General features: G+C 37.1%; 1 pseudogene; it reads left to right on the forward strand.

Annotated features, from left to right (window-relative positions):
• Window positions 1-7,349, forward strand: part of LOC142345711 (kalirin-like) — a 56,417-nt pseudogene extending 49,068 nt beyond the window's left edge.
• The last annotated feature ends 11,196 nt before the right edge of the window (window positions 7,350-18,545 follow it).

An 18,545-nucleotide genomic window follows, 5' to 3' on the forward strand; every position in this document is an offset into this window, starting at 1 on the left:
TTTGTTGATTATTTCAGTTTTAATCACAGGCCTTCAGCTCAGTCCATGCATGTTGAATATTTAGCAGCATTAGAGCAAACCTTTAGTTTATAGACTCACAACCATTTTCAGTTGATGACAAAAGAAGTTAGCTAATAAGGTTGTCACGGAAAAGTTAGATTATTGCATCTTCTCCGTCTTTTTGACAGTTTTAAAATCAATATGCGTGCTTTAGTTTCCCCAATATTTTAAGCTATTGCAATATTTCAGAGGCGCTCACCCCATTACACGCTATACTATCGAACTGCTCAACAATGAAACAGACCAATTCGAGTTCGCTGGAGAGGCGAACGTTCGAAAAACGGAGTTTGAAGTCACAAAGCTTCGACCGGGCATGATCTGTATCTTTAGAATAATCTCTCACAACTCTATGGGCTTATACTCCATCGGACCCGAATCGGAACCATACACAATTCCTATGAATTACACCAGGAGCGAGGAAGAAGAAAATTAGCCCGAAGTCAAATAAGAAGTGGAATCTTGTTTCGACCCATTTCTACAAGTATTAATGACTTGGTAACTGGTCAACCTAACCAAAGCTCGTCCTCCAATGTTGGTTCGCCTTCCTCACCCAAAAGCCCAACTAATGGCTTACCAGCATCAATAGTTAACTCGATGAAATTTATAGACCATTTCGACTTGTTTTACTCTGTCGAAGAAGAAATAGCGCGTGGGCGGTTTTCAAAAGTGAAAAGAGTTCAGCACAAAACCACCAGAAATTATTTTGCGGCCAAATTTGTCCCCAAACAAATGTTGAGTAGAAACGCGACTGAAATGGAATGTCAAGTTATGCATTTACTACAACGTTGTCCTTACACTTGTAAAATATTGCAGGCATTTGAGAGTGAAACCAGTTTTATTTTGATCATGCCTAGTTATTCGAAGTACCAGTTGATGCCGTACATTACAGACACTTTGGCTGATAAATACACGGAGAGTGTGGCGTGTAATTTCATGCAGCAACTGATTGCGGGACTGTCTTTCATCCACGCAGCTGGCATCATACACCTGGATTTGAAACCAGAGAATGTAGTCATCTCAGAGGAAACAAGGTGGGAGATTAAAGTTGATACTTCAAACTGAATCACATAGTTAAAGCAATGCTAGGATATTTCTCTAGGGAAATAATTTGTAAACTGAAAGGCGAAGATGCTGAAAACGATAGCAACCGAACTTCAAAACCCTTCCCGTTTTCTGGCAAAATTGGCCCATTTTGTCCACAATCCGGTGAAATGGAAGCAGTTGTTTTGCCTAACCAGTTTAACCTTTTTCATCGCTCGTTCATTTTGCAGAGTCTTCAGATATGTTATCAGGTTTGAATATGAAATCTCGCAATTGGGTTTTCACAGTATCTGATCACCCGCACAATCAAATCCCACTTCCATCACCCCTATCTTTAGCTTTATGTCTATTCCTGTCTTGCTTGAGAGCTTGTTTAAGAAAGCAATTGCAAGAGCTGTAAGAAATTTGTCATTATTATGAAACCTTTTCCTGGCAAAACAGTTTGATAACATGTCTTTTGTTGAACGCCTTATGGAAACCTGCACTAAGATTCCATTAAATAAAGTAAAGCTAAGAAAGAGTAAGATGTTTTTGCAATATTTTGCAATTTCCCGCCAATTTCCATACAATTCGGTTTGTTACAATTGTCTCATAGCCCAACGGTCGGGAGACCAAAAGTGTTTCTCTAAAAGAAAAGATATTTTGACAAGACAGTTTTTGATGCGAAAAAGCGAGGGCGATTGTACTTGTCTTGCAGAACATTGCAGAAAATTAGCATTCTCGCAAGTTCTGCCCCGACAGATCAGTGGGATTCATTTCTTGACAGACGAAGACTGCTGCCCACACTAGCAACTTATATGAAATATAAAGCACCCATATTGAGACCCCTGAGTTTCTTCACCCCAATTTTAATCTGTAAATTTGAGGTTTATAATTGTAAAGAAAAAAAGCTCCGGACTCAATATTTAAACGCAAAAAAAACAACCAGCGACTTAGTTAATTAAATTAAAAAGTGTACCGAATTCTAGAACATTTGTGTTATTGTTTTTATTGCATCTTGAAACCAACATGATTATTGAAATCAACATGACAATTTCTGAACAATTAGATTCAAAACAAGTTGCAACAAAAAAGAGGTCAGACTTGTCAGGTGTCTTATTTTTCGATCAAAAACTTTAAGTTAAGAAAGCTGTCTCGTCTTTATTCTTTCTTCAAAAAATGTAAGTTGTTTAACGCCGCCCTCTTGGTGTTCCGTAGTTTTTTGTTATTTGAGTTAGCAATATAGCTCTGAAATTTAGCCTTGCTAGTCGTTCAGATGAAAGATTTCGGTATTGAACCGATTTCCGTCTGAATAAATGTTGGTGTTAAATGACTGTTGGTGAACGTATACGGTGTTAAGTTAATGGGGTTAAATGTTTTGGGGTAAAATAAAGTAGACCCCATAGTTTTTTATGTCCACAGGTCCTAGCTGCCCTGATATTAATTTAATCAACTATATGTTTGATAAAAATAGGCACTATTGTTCTAATTAGTTTTTCTTATATTTCTGACTAGAAGGTAAAATATTAGGTTCATTTCGGGTCTTTCGTCCTGACACCATTGTTGTCAGTATATTCAGCAGGAAAAAATTGATTCAAAGTTATTTAAATTTTTAAGTCGGTTCAATTGGAAGGCCAAATTCGAAGTATCGCAGATCGGTACGCGCTCGATAGATAAAACAACTTTTTTAATTAATTTCTTAGACCTAATTTCGTCATGATATAGGTAAAAACTAGCCTCCAACTTTTTAATCGCCAATTATTAGGCCGTGATTTCTAAGTAATTAGTCACCAATTAGGCGTTCGTTTTTTATGTCAATTTCTCGCCTTAGTTAAGAGTATGACGGAAACATACGAGTGTTGATACTTGGTAGAAGCCGCTATTTATCAAGTAAAACACTCCATTCCAATGAAATCTGTAGACTGGTTCTGGTAGATAATTTTGAAGACATTGGAATCAATAATCAAGTCATATTTCGACAGATGCTTCCAACTGACAAGTTCATCAACAGTATTCAATTGGGGCCTCCAAAATGGCTAGATTTGGTCCCAACAATAATAATAATCGATCGCATCAAATGATCAATAATAGACGAAAAGCTGTTGGATCAGATTTGAAGACCTTTTTTAAATATATTAACGGAGCGGATATGATACATTTGAATACCCACCTGGGTCAGCGAGTCCTCTTATTTAGGCTTTTTCCGGATAATTCCCGGAACATTTATGCTTGACCAAAATTATCGAAACTGAGGTAATGTAGACTTAATCAAAGAAGAAGCTGGTGGTTCTAGCTGTTGCGTTATCAGTCCATTCTCAATTCTTTGAATCAAATTTTACGCACTCACTTTCTTTCTTATTCCAGATTGGTGATTTGTGACTTTGGCGAGTCTGTGAGCATATTTGATGGGACTTCCACAAACTACATAGCCCCAGTCTACGGAAACTTCGAGTTCAAACCACCAGAAATACTCTGCAAAAAAGGTCATTATATAAGCTTCACTAGCGCAGTAGAAGAAACATTTTTATTACTTTGATGGCATCAAGACTCGCAAGAGATGCAAGTTTTGAGGTCTCAGACTTTTTCAGTCTACTCATCTAAAGGTTAGTGGTGTCCCTATTTTGCTCAAGTCATAATATACGGAAATTATCTGTAATTATTATGAGTGTGTTGTAATACGATGTTGGAATACAGGTGCTCGAAAATTGCATTTGTTTTTTATCATCCCTTCTATTGAACCGCGCACGCGTAAGTTTTAAAATGCCAGATTTCCGCAGTGCCGGATTCTAAAGTGACATGTTTTCCTATATACAGTTCCAGGTTTCAAAACTTGCAAGTTGCGTGTTTCAAGCAACGTTGCGTGACTCCTCTAATGTTGCTTCAAAATTTTGGCTGGAATTTTTGGAACGCTGCTCTCGACGAACGCCAGGTTTTCTTTCTGACTTCATCAAAGTCACGTAAGCTATACTTGGTTAATACTCATCATAGTATATATTTGGTGTAGTTGTGTCGTGTGCCTCTGACCTGTGGTCCCTGGGCTGCATTGGCTTTGTCCTCCTCTCTGGCCTCTCTCCCTTCCTAGACGAAGACACTCACCAGACTGCACTCAACATCGTCACTGCTGACGTCACATTCAACAAGGTTCGCATCTACTCTTAATGTTATCAACAAAGCTGAAGTGAAAAAATAGAACGTGCTTCAGTGTGTATGAAGAGCGGTAGCATTGGCCATTATTAATAGTGTGCGCAACATTGGTTCTTCTAGCAAGGAAGGTCAGGATAATGAAAAAGTTATAGGTGAAAAGACAAGCTGAAAAGTGAACTTACGTCTTCAAGAGTACTGATGAAGAAGAAGAATTTATTTTTATTTAAGTACTGATATATTAACAACAATAGTTTCTATAGGTAGATATTTGACACTTTCTAACTATCATAGGCAAATAGTTCGGCTGTAACAATCCTATGAGGAAAGAAACAAACATAGCTCGTCCAAGTTTTCATGCAGTTAGTTGTGCTTCAATGGAATGCTTTGTATTTCAGGAGCACTTCAGTTCAGTGTCGTTTGAGGCACAGGACTTCATTCACAATCTGCTGCGTTCATCTCCCAACCAGAGATACTCGCTAGAGACATGCAAGGCACACACTTGGATACACTCAAGGTAACACATACTAATCACTAATTCCGGTAGAAAAACGGCCATTTCTTACGTTCCCAATAAAAAAACATTCTCACATGACAGAAATTGTAAAAGCTTCATAAACATAGCTCCAAAACGGTAATTTCCCTCTTTGTTTGGTCAAAGATTAAAAATTTTAAAATCAAGGCTTGCTTTTTTGATTCTGTATGTGAGTGTGCGTGTGTGTGTGTGTGTGTGTGTGTGTGTTTGTGTGTGTGTGTGTGTGTGTGTGTGTGTGTGTGTGTGTGTGTGTGTGTGTGTGTGTGTGTGCGGCACAAAAATTTCTCACATTCACTTTTCCGCACCGTCACTGTTATTCACGCATGGAGCAGTATTTGATAACCGTGATAGTTGACAGGTATATTGGACCGAAATTAAAGAAATCTTAATTGCTCATTAATTACAGAACTGTCCACCGCAAAACTATTTGTGGATTAAAAAGACCATTAGCAGTTTTGCAATAACGCATATCACGGCTCACAAAACCAATCAAGACGTTGAAATGGGTCTCAACTTTTTACTAATTAAATTTGAGAGAGGGAAGATTTAAAATAATTGAATGCAAAACAGTGAAAAATGGTTACGTTACGTTATGCAACAAGACAAAGTTTTTGTTTTCCACAACATAACGATTAACGCATAGCTTTCTCATCACGACGTACAGTGATGTTAAAAGAGAATATGTGGTAAATAAGCTCATAAGGTCTTTCTTACATTCTGGTGGAATCTGGAGCAACGCATATTTTTCCCAATTAATGATTGTTTTGCTTTCAATAGCAGCGTCTTCCATCAATTAATGTACCTAACGATCTCGAAAAGACAATAAAGGTTATCCAACTGAAAAATTTGATAAGCACACCTTGCAAAATATGTTTAGGGAAAAATCTGACGTATTTTTTTTTTGTTTTTTGACATTGTCCTTCAAGTTTGCCTCAAAACTCAAAATAATACAATAGCCACCACAAAGAACGACAACATCAACTATTTAGCTGGACAACGACTATTAGAAAAAATCTCAAGACGCGCAAAAAAACTGCATGTAATTTGTTTTGAAAGTATCCAGGAGTCAACGCTTTAAAAAAGACAGTTTTGATCTAAGTACTTTAAGGGGATCTTTTCAACAATTGCCCCTCCTCTTTTGCAAAAGGAGGCTGTTCTTGAACAGAATTTAGGCGAGCAATTTATAAACCAATCAGAGACGACCAATAACTTTGCATGTATGCGCATACTATGTTAAACTGAATAGAATATAAAACGCCATAATATTTTAATTAGCCGAATTGGCGTAAAATGCGAAAAGAGTTTCCAACTGGTGGGGTCGCTGGGCGCGCTTCGCGGCTTTGCCGCAATAACCGATCCGCGATTTCCGGATTATATCCCACAGCGCATGAGAGGCATGGTCGTGAACAGCGGTCCGCAGCTGCACTTAAACTGCTATTCGGCTATCTAAACTGTAGGCCAAGTAATATTGTGGTAAAGTATAGTACAGAAGGGGGATTGTTGAAAAGGTACCAAAGGGGGCAGGCAATTATTTAAGGCAATCCCTTTAAGGCAATTACTGCGACGCTTGTGACAGTAAAATGCAACAAATTTGTAAACAAGTTTTGCTTCAACCATTGTCTTTTGAAAACATTTACCATGCTAACGGCGATCAATTAAAAATGAAATACAATTGTCTGACATTAATATAAAATACAGACTAGCAAAAGAAGCAGCAAGAAATTCTTTTTGAAAAACCTCAAAACTCAAATCTCATTGAACATCTTTAAAACCCCGTTTTTGTATTCAATTATGAACTTCGCGTAACAATAAACAGTAATACACTCGCCATAGTAGCAAATAATACAATCAGCATTACACCCTGCTAAGAACTGACTCTGCAAAATTCATCCACACTTCTTCAATACACTCTGAAGAACAATTGAAAGGAAACTCAACTTTGTCAGCATTCCTAAGGCCCCCTTTGTTAAATCCAAATCAGATTCATCTATTTATATGATCAGAGCTTGGCGCGTTCAAAATCAATCATGAGCAGAATTTAGCTCTCTCTTCGAAAATGTCCTCATATGTGTAATCTTGACAAGACCCCCCCCCCCCCACAACCGCCCGCATATGCGTTCAACATGGTCTAATGAATATCTAACGATGATAGCGTCGAGGCTATTTGTAGTATCTTGGAAACAAAGCTCCCAGACTTTTTCCCTTGTTATCTCCAAATGTTGGGCCTAAATTAAGAATTCACGCCTTTTTAGCGGGGATTACACAACCCAGTTGGAGCCGGGAAACTCTAGAGGGCGACTGGACACAGAGAGACTATTGAGTTTCATAACAAGGAGGAGGAATTTGGAGAGTGACGTGAAGCCACTACCTGAAGATCTAGAGACACTCTGTGCCAATGCATGGATCTCAAACAGCATCGGATGCTGATTCTGATCAAATGATCATTCACACATTCATTCACTCAGCTAAACACTCCCATGACACGTCATCACTACTAATATATCATTACTCTTGATACCATAATACAAATACAAAATCACTCAGACACTTGAGTGGTCATTGTAATTTTTGAATAATATCGAATAGAACATCAGTTGATTTTCCAAGAAGTTCACCAGAAAAGAGACGATCATAGACAGACGTTGCGATTAAAAGGAACTGATTACGATTTGCTATAAATTTGTGACTGAACAAAGAAATAGCCCACTTTATACTGATTTGATGATGGAAAAATAAAATTGATTAGAACCGGCTGCCTCTTCGGGCAATTGTATTGAATTGCTTTAGTCAAATAAATCTCCTTACGAAAGACAATTGCTCTTCTCAGATGTCACCTAGCAGTCCATGTACAAATTTTTTTTATTGATATTATTTTTTTCGAATGAACAGAGTTCTCTGTTTGTTCATTACTTGCTTAGCATACGGATACGGGTTGCGTTTTAATTATTTAGTACTAAACGTACAAAACGTGAGATTCAGAAAGCCAACATTTTATGAAGGTTTTTCTACAGGTATTAAATTTCATAAATGCATTCAGTTCACTTTTTGATGAAGATATTACAAATAGTGTACTGAACTTTCGCTCTTCTTTCGCTCTTCTGATATTACAAATAGTGTACTGAACTTTCGCTCTTCTGTACTGAACTAAACTATTTTACAAATCCGACTGAGATAATAAAGTCTCCTATAACCCCAATGTATTTCAATTGTATACGCCGCTAACTAGAGAGAGAAAAAGGCTTCAAGTAAACTATTCAGGGCTAAACTGTTATGAGTAATTGTACATGAAGTCCGCACACGTAGATTTTAGAGGCTACATCGAAACACTGACGAGCAAAACGTTCCAAAAATTTATGTACATTAAGAATTTGATGAACCTGTTACTTCAAATCAAACGATAATGGTGGCTTTTCAATAAGTGCAGAGTTCTTAAATTCAGAAAACGCCCACAATCAGCTAAGCGTGTAAAAAAAGATTTCAAAAAATTAGGCAGTGAGGATCTGAAAAGCTCACCCCACCATTAACGGTTTTGTTTGAACTACTTCGCTTCCTAAAGAAGTCAAACAAGAAACAGAGAAACAAAACCAAATCTACCATTCAAGGCTTTTGAGAAATTGTTGATACAGTTTAGGGTAAGAAAACAGAAAGAAAAAAAAATATTCGGGATAACTGGTCAAAACTTAACAATTTCAAAGCTCCAAATTTTAAAAAGCTTATACGAATAGTTGCTTCCCTTATTGCCAAAAGCAAGGATACTCGGTTAAAACATGCATGATAACACTGCTCATAACGTAGATCTTGTGACCGATTTTCAAGGGGAAAAATTCTCAAAGTTTTCCACTACAAAATGTTTTGAAATTGACAAATGGGATCTTTTCTGCTAGCGCTCCCCACCTAATTTTGCACCCCATGTGGTACTCTATTTAATTTTTATATGGTTTCGCGGTGCGCGAGCCTATTACTTTGCAAATTGAATTTCGCGGTGCGAAATCACAACTTAGTTCTATTGCTGAACTTGCGGCGCGAGATCAAGAGGAAAGAGAAGCAACTGAATCTGAATAAGCGAGAGTATAACTGAAGTACTTATAAACAAAACATGAACGTATGATCAGACATTTCTGATCACAACGCGGGAAACAAAAAGTGAATGAATAAAAGGCAACTCGTGACAGGAAATTTGAACTAAGTAGAAGAACAAGAAATGAAGGGCAAATTAAATTGAACTAAATTAATACACTGTATTTAATTTTACTGGACTGAATAAATTAAATAAAGATACATACTCAGGTATCACATACCCCTTGATGCCAAAAACAAAAGTTGTACGTATCGGACAACTTCATCTGTGTATATAGTAATATTAACAATATTTAGAAATAAACATTTGGTCCCCGGTTAAATAGATAATAACGATATATGCATCAATTATCATAACTAATAATAAATATATAATGTAAAATTATGAGTTCATGAGTGTAGGTGTTTGATTTATAAAGTTCAATCATAGCTCTCTTGATGTTCCGCTTCATATACCGTCATCGATCGAACGTCTTCATCGATTGTCGGGTTCTGCTGATCGACCGGAGAGCGAATTCGTGTGTCAGGTGCCGATGCTTCTCCAATTACTGGAGAAATGTTATCCTCCTCGGGTAGCTCGTCAGCAGTGGTCTGCACTGTTTCAACCACCGATACGGATGTAGGTTGATAGTTTTAAACAACACCTGACCTGCATGGTTGGTTTGGCAGTGCTGCTATTGCAGAATTCGACGAGGAATTTTTTGGAAAGTTAATATGAGGGACTACGACAATTTCCATCTGAGGAACGTTTGTTCTGCGTCGTATGAGTTGCTCGTGTTACTTGTTGGAGTGCTGATGTTGAGGCCGAAGTTTATGGTAGGACCTATTCGCTCTGCGAGTCGGCTTGGTTGGTGTTGTGTTGATATCGCAGCGCTGGAAAGTTTTGTACCCTTGGAATACGTCCTCGCATCGCGCGTGCAATATTTGAGCGCGAAGAAGAACTCCACTGCCGGGTTTTTGCCTGCGCTGTCTCATCTTCTTGTAGTACTTGATTTTTCGAGTAAACTGCTTAATGTGGCTCTGAATATGTTCCTCGATAATTTTTTCGCAGGTTCGAGGCCCGCGACGATCGGCATATACTTTCAGGGGAGTTTGCCGTTCTTGTAAGGTGCCAAACTTAGCAACGTCACTGTTCCTCACGAATACGATTGCTTTGCCCGGTTCTTTGATGGTGGACGTAGTAGGGCCCAGTTTTAGGATGTTTGATCCTGGGGCTAATACCTCGTAGAGTCCCTCAAGGTTTTTCTTGGATCGTATTTTGCCGTGTATTTTCCAAGCCAAATGCGCCTGAACCGCTCTATCTGTGATAAGAAAAAATCGGCTTGTTCCAGAGCGAAGAAACCTTGACTCCCCGTCTCTGCTTTGCCTCCTACGTTCGTTGGCGCCTCTCGTAGCCCAAATCATACCCTTCCCAAACTCAATGTCACTCTAGTAGCCGTTGATCCATTTGTGATCTGACAGAATGTCGTCAGGAGTAACAGTGTCGACATCTAAATAGTGGTTTATAAAATTCTCGTAAGAGAGTTTAGATAATTTAGGTTTGGTAGAGATTACGCTCAGCGGGATATTAGGCTTTTTACCAAAATTCGCTTCGAAGGGCGAGGATTTTGTTACCTTTTGTTTACATATTTGCAATTGGTGAATAATGATCTTTCTTGCATGCTTTATTTTGATTGAGTTTTTAGCCGATTACTCTTCTTTGATACATGCCAGTAAATTCTAAATCGTCTGAGTTAGTCTTTCTATCAAACAAATAGCACGATGATCGTTAACAGGAGATTCAAAAATTTCAATGCAATTTCTATTGCAGAAGGTCTTTATTTGATTTCCAACAAGAGAATTTGCTTGATCCAAACGAATAGAGCGAGGAATTCCATGAATTTCAATATACATATCCACAAACTTTAACCCATTGGGATTGTTGGTTTTTTCATAAATGCATGCAGTAGGGTATTTAGAGAAACGATCCATCGCCGTTAAGAAATATATTTTATTCCCGTTTTCATCAAAAATTGTTCCTCCAAAATAAATTTGAATTTCCTGATTCGATTCAGCACATGATACATGGGGTTAAAATTGCTTCGCGGGAATAACAGATTTTAGATTCTTACCGATTGCCGTGCAAGGTTTACATTCTGTTGATTTAACAATGAGCTCGCGGTTCATGTATGGCCACCAGCAGCGCGTGGTCATGCATATCATTCCCCAGGTACCTGTGTGGCTCGAGTGAACGTTGTCTAAAAGATCTTCGCGGAGGATAATAGGAAATGCCACTTTTTCGTCTGTACAGACGCAGCCAGAGCGAACATGTAAATCTCTCCAATAGGAGTGGATTTACGGGTAATTTTTTCAGGCGCCCTTCGTTATTATTTAATATGCAATCGCGTAATTCTTTAAGGACTGCGTCTTCGCTAGTGAATGAGGCAATTAGAGATTTATTGAATATCTTCCGGTGATATCATCAAATGTGGGGTTTTGAGGGCTAAGAGTTAGAGGTGCGCCAACGCCGGATGATACTGCCGGGGAGGTTGGGTTAGTTGGGCTTGGAAGAGGATTCGCTGTGCAAGACGATGACGGGGGAGTTGAAGGTGGATTCGCCGGGCGGGGGAGTCAATAAATTAAACTCGAGAAATTCGCTTCTTAGAAGGCAATGTGGTTTTGTTTATATCGAAGGGGTTGATATCAGATTCTATGGTTGAATGAAAGTGAGATTGAATTTGAGATTTATGCGACTGAATTCTAGAGTTAGCTTAGGCAAAAATTGCTGATTTTATTGTTGGGTAGTGACTCTGGAAAATATCGGAATGTCTCTTAATTAGAGGGAAAATAAGCTTAAAGAAATGAGTATCTAGCCCCGCGAAATGATTTTTAATCCGATTGTGGAAGGATTGCTTGATTTGAGGTGAATTTCGCTTAGCGAGTGGAGTGTTCATTGCTATTTGCGGCGCGGGATATACATATTTAGAAATGCTTAAATTATATCTAATGTTTGTAAAGTGTTTTTGCGGCGCAGATTTTTTTTTTAACTTTTTGATTTGGATGTCGTGAAATGTAGTTTTTGCCCCTGGCATATGTTCGATATCAGACTTGAAGGGTAAAAGTCTATCTATCCAGTGGGTTAAACAACTATTGTATGATTTATTTGATCGATTTTCTTTCAATATAGAAAGAAGGGCTCTGTGGTCTGTAATTACTGTAAAGTGTTTCCCGTACAGGTGGTTTCTGAAACATCAAATAGACCACACTACCCCGAGAAGTTCTAATTCGTTAACGCTGTATCACTTGTCAAAAGAATTTCAAAATCTAGATATAAACGCAATCGGTTTCCATCCGTCAAATGTTAATTGTTCAAGCGCTGCCCCAAGACCAGAACGAAATGCATCACTTTTGACGCGTGTTTCGAGTTGCTTGTTGTAGTAAAAATTTTCAGTTGCGTTCGCAATGCAATTCTTTATATCATAAAAACCATTTTCATGTGCTTAAATCTAGATAAATTCAGATGATTTTGCAACAGCGGACGTAATGGGTGGCTAATTGGTGCAAGATTAAGAATAAATCTTCTAATATAATCTACCAAAGCAAGAAAAGATCGAAGTTTTTTAATGTCTTTGGTGCTTCAAGGATCAAGATAGCCAAAGTTTTGCTCTCGATGGGCGAAGTACCAGATTGTGAAATACAATAGACAAACCAGTCAATTTCTAATTGAGAAAATTGGCATTTTGGATGAACAATCTTTATATGTCCTTCATCCAAACGTTTAAGACAATTTAGCACACAATGTTTGTGTTCTTCCCCCGATCTTTTACTCACAATTAAGATGTCATCAAGAAAACACTATGTATTCAAGCCAATTGAAGTGTAATCCATAACCTAGTGTAACCATAGAACCCAGTTTGAAATCAGTTTGTAGCTGTCATATCTGCGCTGATCATATTAAAATTGCAATGTTTAGCTGTTTTCGGGTCTAGGTTTAGTTGGACATACGCGTACTTTAAACCTGGCGTAGAGAAATAAGAGGTGTTTTGTGACGCGGGATCACTAATTTGTTGAGATATAGATTCAATGAGCGTATCAATGTTGGGCATTTGATATTTATTTTTGTGAATTACTTTATTTAATACTTTGAATCAAATACAAGTTTAATTGACTGATCTTTTTTAACAGTAACCACTATTGGGGAGAGAAAAAAGTTATCAGGACAATTAGTGAGTTTTATTAAGTGTTTTCCATCCATTGGTTTTCTGAGTTCATTATTAATTTCATCTTAAAGGGTAAATTATTGGGCATGCGTCTAATTTTCTGGTGTCTAGCTTAAACGTTTTTGTGGAATTTTGATTTTGCAACATGAATTTTTGAACGTCCAATACGGGACATTATGTTAGGGAATTTTAACGCTATAAGCTCTTTGAATTCCGAGTATGGTGAAATTGTATTGATTTGATTACCGGAAGACGAGGATGACTGCTTACTGCTAGTCCTAATTGGTCGAACAAATCACAACCAATTAGAGATTTGAAATCATCAGCGACAACCGTGAATGTAGCTGACCGTGAGTTCCAACCGCTACTCGATACAGGAGTTTGTATTTTGCCTTTGATACAATTTGATTCATTAGAGAAGGTTTTGCGCTGTGGATTTGCGTTGTGACGGACCCAGAATACATGTGAACTGCTACTGACCACCCAAGACGGGAGTAACTGATTAAGAATGCTGCACGCACTCCCGGAGTCCACGAGAAGTGTAGTTGAAAAGTTGCCAATTTTGATCGGCATGTTTAGGGGTTATATTTTTGCAATATCATTTTGAATTAGGGCAACCATATTGTTCTCCCCGCTGCTATAGTCAGATTCGTAGAATTTTGGAAAATGAAGAAAGTTTACCGAATCTTCAGGAAGTGGGTCTTCATCCAATGTATTCACAGATATTCTCTTTGGATTTTGTAGCCTCGATTTCTTTTGTTTACTACAAACTTTAGCGAAATGATTTAACAAGCAGCAGTTATTGCATGCTTTGCCCTTAGCGATGCACTTATCCCGATGGTTTGGAAGCCAGTTTACACCATAATTCGAACAAAAGAGAGATGTCCGATCACCGTGTTTGTGGAAAATGTTCGAGAGTGACCAATTGGATGATCGAAAACCAAGGGGATACTGAATCGCGTTTACGCTAGCTGGAATGAGGGTCTTATTATGTTGTTGTTTTTGATGTTGATTTCACATCCCGAGTTTCATGTTTATTGCCACATCCAACGCGTGTCGCGGCTCAACTGTCTGTTTAAGAAGTTCCTTTTGAAACTCTGGATCAATTAGGTTTGTGATGAACACATCACGTATCAGTGTTTCCTCATTGTTCTCAAAATAATTTTTTTCGGCCAGTTTCTTGAGCTTTCCTTAAAATTGTTCGACATCTTCGCCTCAAAGTTGCTTCGTGATAAGAAAGACGTGACGGTCGAAAGTAATATTTCGGGGTCGTATAAAGGCAGCCTCTACTATTTTCCAGCTAGCATAGTATTGAGAGCTAGCAGAGCTACGGTCCGAAAGTATCACACATTTCAACGAAAATTTGATCCATATAAAGTTATAATCAATAAAAATTTCTGTTTTAAATCAATTTTAGTGTTACAATAGTGTCTCGATTTTTAAAATTTTTTTAAGGAAAATATTTTAAAAGTGCTTTCAATATACCTACACACTCTTGTTTCGATGAAATGCAATTTTAGATTTTGAGGGTGTTAAGCAAATCTATTCAATGTTATTAAGTTAATTATTTACCATTCAAATTTTAAACTGAACTGAGTTGGTTAGTAAACACATACACAACTAATTTAATATAAATCGCACTCAGAAATAAGTGGCACTGAATTTTTAAAAAAAAATTTTTTTGCTGTAAAATAAGCCGTAATGGGTCAGGCTAGGTAACTCTTTTTCTGAATAATATATATCAAAACGTTTTCCAAAATTTTAGGTTTTAATTTTTTGAAAAGCTTTAAAATTTTCGAAAACTATATAACGGGTGATTCACCTTTTAAAAAATCAATTCTAATAAGATTTGTAGTCACCAAAATCCAGTCAGCAAAAAAATCAGGCTATCAAGGAGATGCCAAACTTTGAACAAATGTGGAGGGTAACTGATCGTCATTAAAAACACTCGGGATTAAAATAACCAGTTTAATTTTGATGCTGGTGTTTTAGAGCCGCTATTTGGAAAAAGTCCAATTAAAAAGGAACTTCACTTCATCGTCGTGAGCTGATTATTGTTCCGACCCCTCTTGATGGGGGAGGAACTATATGCTCAAATGTTTTTTTTTTGATCAGACAATTTTGACCGATCGAAATTCATCGTACAGAGTTGGGAGTGATATCATTAAAAAGCCCTTCCAGCGTACAATGTGGAACTACAAAGATTGTTTTATTTTCGTATTATACAGGGAGTAATCGAGGTTTGAAGCTTTGTGAATAATAGACGGATTTCCGTTGTTTTTGTTCACATTTTCCGGAATTTCACCTAAAATTTCGTCAATTTTGCTAAAATTCGTATAAAATTCTTAAAAATAGTACTGATAATTTTATTCTTAGATACAAAAAAACTAATTCTGACTGTTTTGATTTAAGTCTTCTGGCTAAAATTTGGCTTAATATTCCGAAATTCAGCCTTTTTCTTCAAAAATTGCCCAAAATAAGCTTCTTTAGTCCAATTTCAATAGATTTGCCGGAAAATGCACACCCCAAAAACAACAAAAACAATCTACGTGAACTACAAAGGGAGCTAGTTTTACTTGCACTTCCATTGAGAGCGGTCTAGAATCAAAGTTTTTACGTTTTTTGGTAACTGTACTCTATTATTATTATTATCAAAAACGCAGCATTTATTTTTGATCTTTTAACTATTAAATTCAAAGCATCTAAAAATTCAAAGAATCTGAAAACAAATGAGTGTTCTAAATTGACGAACCGCTTCACCGGGGCTGGTTTTGGTCTAATCTTTGACCGTTTCAATCCAATAAACAATTCGGATTGTAATCAGTCGGTCTTTTTTCTTAAAAAAAATCGAGCTTTTTTGTTAATTGAAGAACAAAACGATTCAAATCAAAATTCACTGTTGATCTGTTGATAGGTCCACACGGCTTCCCAAACAGTTCTCAATTAATGTATCTACTTTGTTTACTCGAAAGATTATGGTCGTTTTGACATTTTAAATTGTTTGCTTTTAAATAAACAATGGCTTATTGAAACTTGCCACTATTTTTCTCTTAATTTGGTCAACTTGTAGCTTCGTGTCAGTAAAGACAGAACGTTTTTTCCTCCTCTTCTCTCTACTGATTTCAATATTATTCTTTTTGCGGTTGTTATTGTTTTCTGGCTTTGATACGACTAGATTTCACAATTTTTTTTTTAATTTTGGGTATTGGCCTTTTTCACGTTTTTATTCGCGTTTTATCACATTTTCACATTATTGACAGCTCAAATATTAGATTATCGGCCTTCAAAATAAGACACAATTGAACACATAAAAATCTTGAAAGGAATAGATTCTGGTTTTAACGGCTTCGACACCCCTTTCTTCAAATGAATTTTTCACAATTGTTTTTACTATCGTTTTTACTTTGTTAATTTAGTCGCGTGAATTTACCTGGATATTGACAAGTATCATTGGCATTTCGAGAAAAAACAAATGATCCTTTATTCTTATTTGAGTACATAGCCTTGACTTTGAAAACAATTAAAAAAACACTGTTTAACGTTGTTTAACTTTGCAATTTTGTTGTTTTTTGTCTTTTGTTACTTAGGCTCGTTGATTAAAGTTCATAAATGACATCATTGTTGTTGAGGGAAGAAGAAAGTGTACAAAATCTACTGTTTTTTAAACAATTTTTAATGAATTTACTGGCTTCGACACGGGTTTTTCGCAAAAAAAACTATTATTGATTTTGGTTCATTTTTTAACGTTCTTTTTGTAGCCGGAAGACATATTCTGATTAACTACAGGTCTCAACCGCTTCCTTTAGACGAATAAACAACACCTATTTGTTTATTTCAATTTGTAGCTATTGGCTTGAATGACTTTGAAAATAATGGTTTTCGAAAAAAAAACATTTTTTTCTCTTTTTGGTCTACTTGTTACCTATTCTCATTGCTGAGAAGGCCTATACCAGATTTTTGGCGTTCGGCTAAGGCTCAATTGAATATTTTGAGGTCCAAATTTGGCTTTACGGATTCGACAGCGTTTTCTCGCAAATTTTAAATGAGATTTTTTTGTCTCTATTTGTTGTTCTTTTTGTTACCGCTTAAACAGTTTATAAATGACAGGTCTTGATACCCTCCTATAGAAGTTTAAGTGATCATAAACATATTGGATGTTTTCAATTGCTATCTATTGGTTTTCATTTCTTCGAAATCAATTGTTTTTGAAAATAAAAGCCATTTTTTTAAACTTTTTTTTGTTCTTTTTTGTCTTATTATTACCGAGCCTTTTTATAGAGTGGTCCCATACCTTTTGTGCTGAAGTACAAGTTTTTTTGCTTAGTTTCAGTTTTAACCCACGCTGTTTTGAGCTTGTTATTAAGCTTTTTTCAAAATTGTCATAATGTTTCAGATGTAATTAATGTTTGTCGTTATTGTTGTTTGATTTTGTTGTGAGTCTTGACTTGCTTTCTCAATAATGACTGATCTCATCTATCTAATGCGACATTTTTTACTCTCTTGAGTTATTTGTGTTGGAAGTGATATTTGTTCAGACACATTTTTTTGAAAAATACTTGAATTTTTGGGGTTTTCTATCTGTTCCTCATTTGGTAGACATTTATGCCAAAAATATGGATTAGCGGGGTTGGAACTTTATGTGCAAACGCATACTACTGAGCCTCCTTGTCTGTCTTTTATTACTATACCACCGCTTCATAAACCGTTAAGACTACGGGATATTATGCCAAAATTGTTGGTTTTTCCGATGATTATTTTCACAAAGTAGTATATAATTAGCCATCAGTTAAAAATGAGCAATCTGTTCATAATCACGAATATCATAATTTTCTAAATAAGTTAATCGCTTGATTCCGGAGCAAGTTCCTACGGTGGCGCCGACGTTTAAGAGTGTCGAATATGTTTTTAATTTTGTTGCAGTATATTTCGCGATCAATCATCGCTGCACGAAGTGAAGAGCAAGAATTTCCAGCCAGCCATTATGGAGCACTGGGAATGAGACTTCTTAATTGCTTTCAAAGTCAAGTTTGCAGTTAATTGCTCTCAAACGAAGTTTGTAGCAATTATATTAGTCCTGTCGGTCTCTTTTAATGCGATTTTTTGCTTGACCAATTTTTCGTCTGACGCGTTTTAACTTTTCATCCTCAAAAACAGGATAAACAGTTAGCGCCAAGCGGGCTTTAAGTGCTCTTAGAGCCTTTCAGCTCACTAGTCTTCGCGTATGCGATTCACAAAAACTGTTTTGGAGACGTATACTTATGGTGCGAAGGGCGGTGCTTAGAGATTTAATACCTCTCCCCTCCCCTCCCCCAACCCCCCCCCCCCCCCCCCCACTGTCACCACCCCATCAGCCCCCCGGTGCACCCCCCCCCCCTGCTGCAATCATTTACCCAACTTCGATTAAGCTAAAGCTAGCCTCACTAAAGCGTGCCTAGCTACTGACAAAGCCAACCGCTCGCCGGTCGTTTGAGAGCAATTCGCCCTAGGTTAGTCGGTTATGTTATTACTTATTG

The sequence above is a fragment of the Convolutriloba macropyga genome, chromosome 1 (genome assembly GCF_964194025.1).
Source record: "Convolutriloba macropyga chromosome 1, txConMacr16.3, whole genome shotgun sequence".
In the NCBI taxonomy this organism is placed as follows: Eukaryota; Metazoa; Xenacoelomorpha; order Acoela; family Convolutidae; genus Convolutriloba; species Convolutriloba macropyga.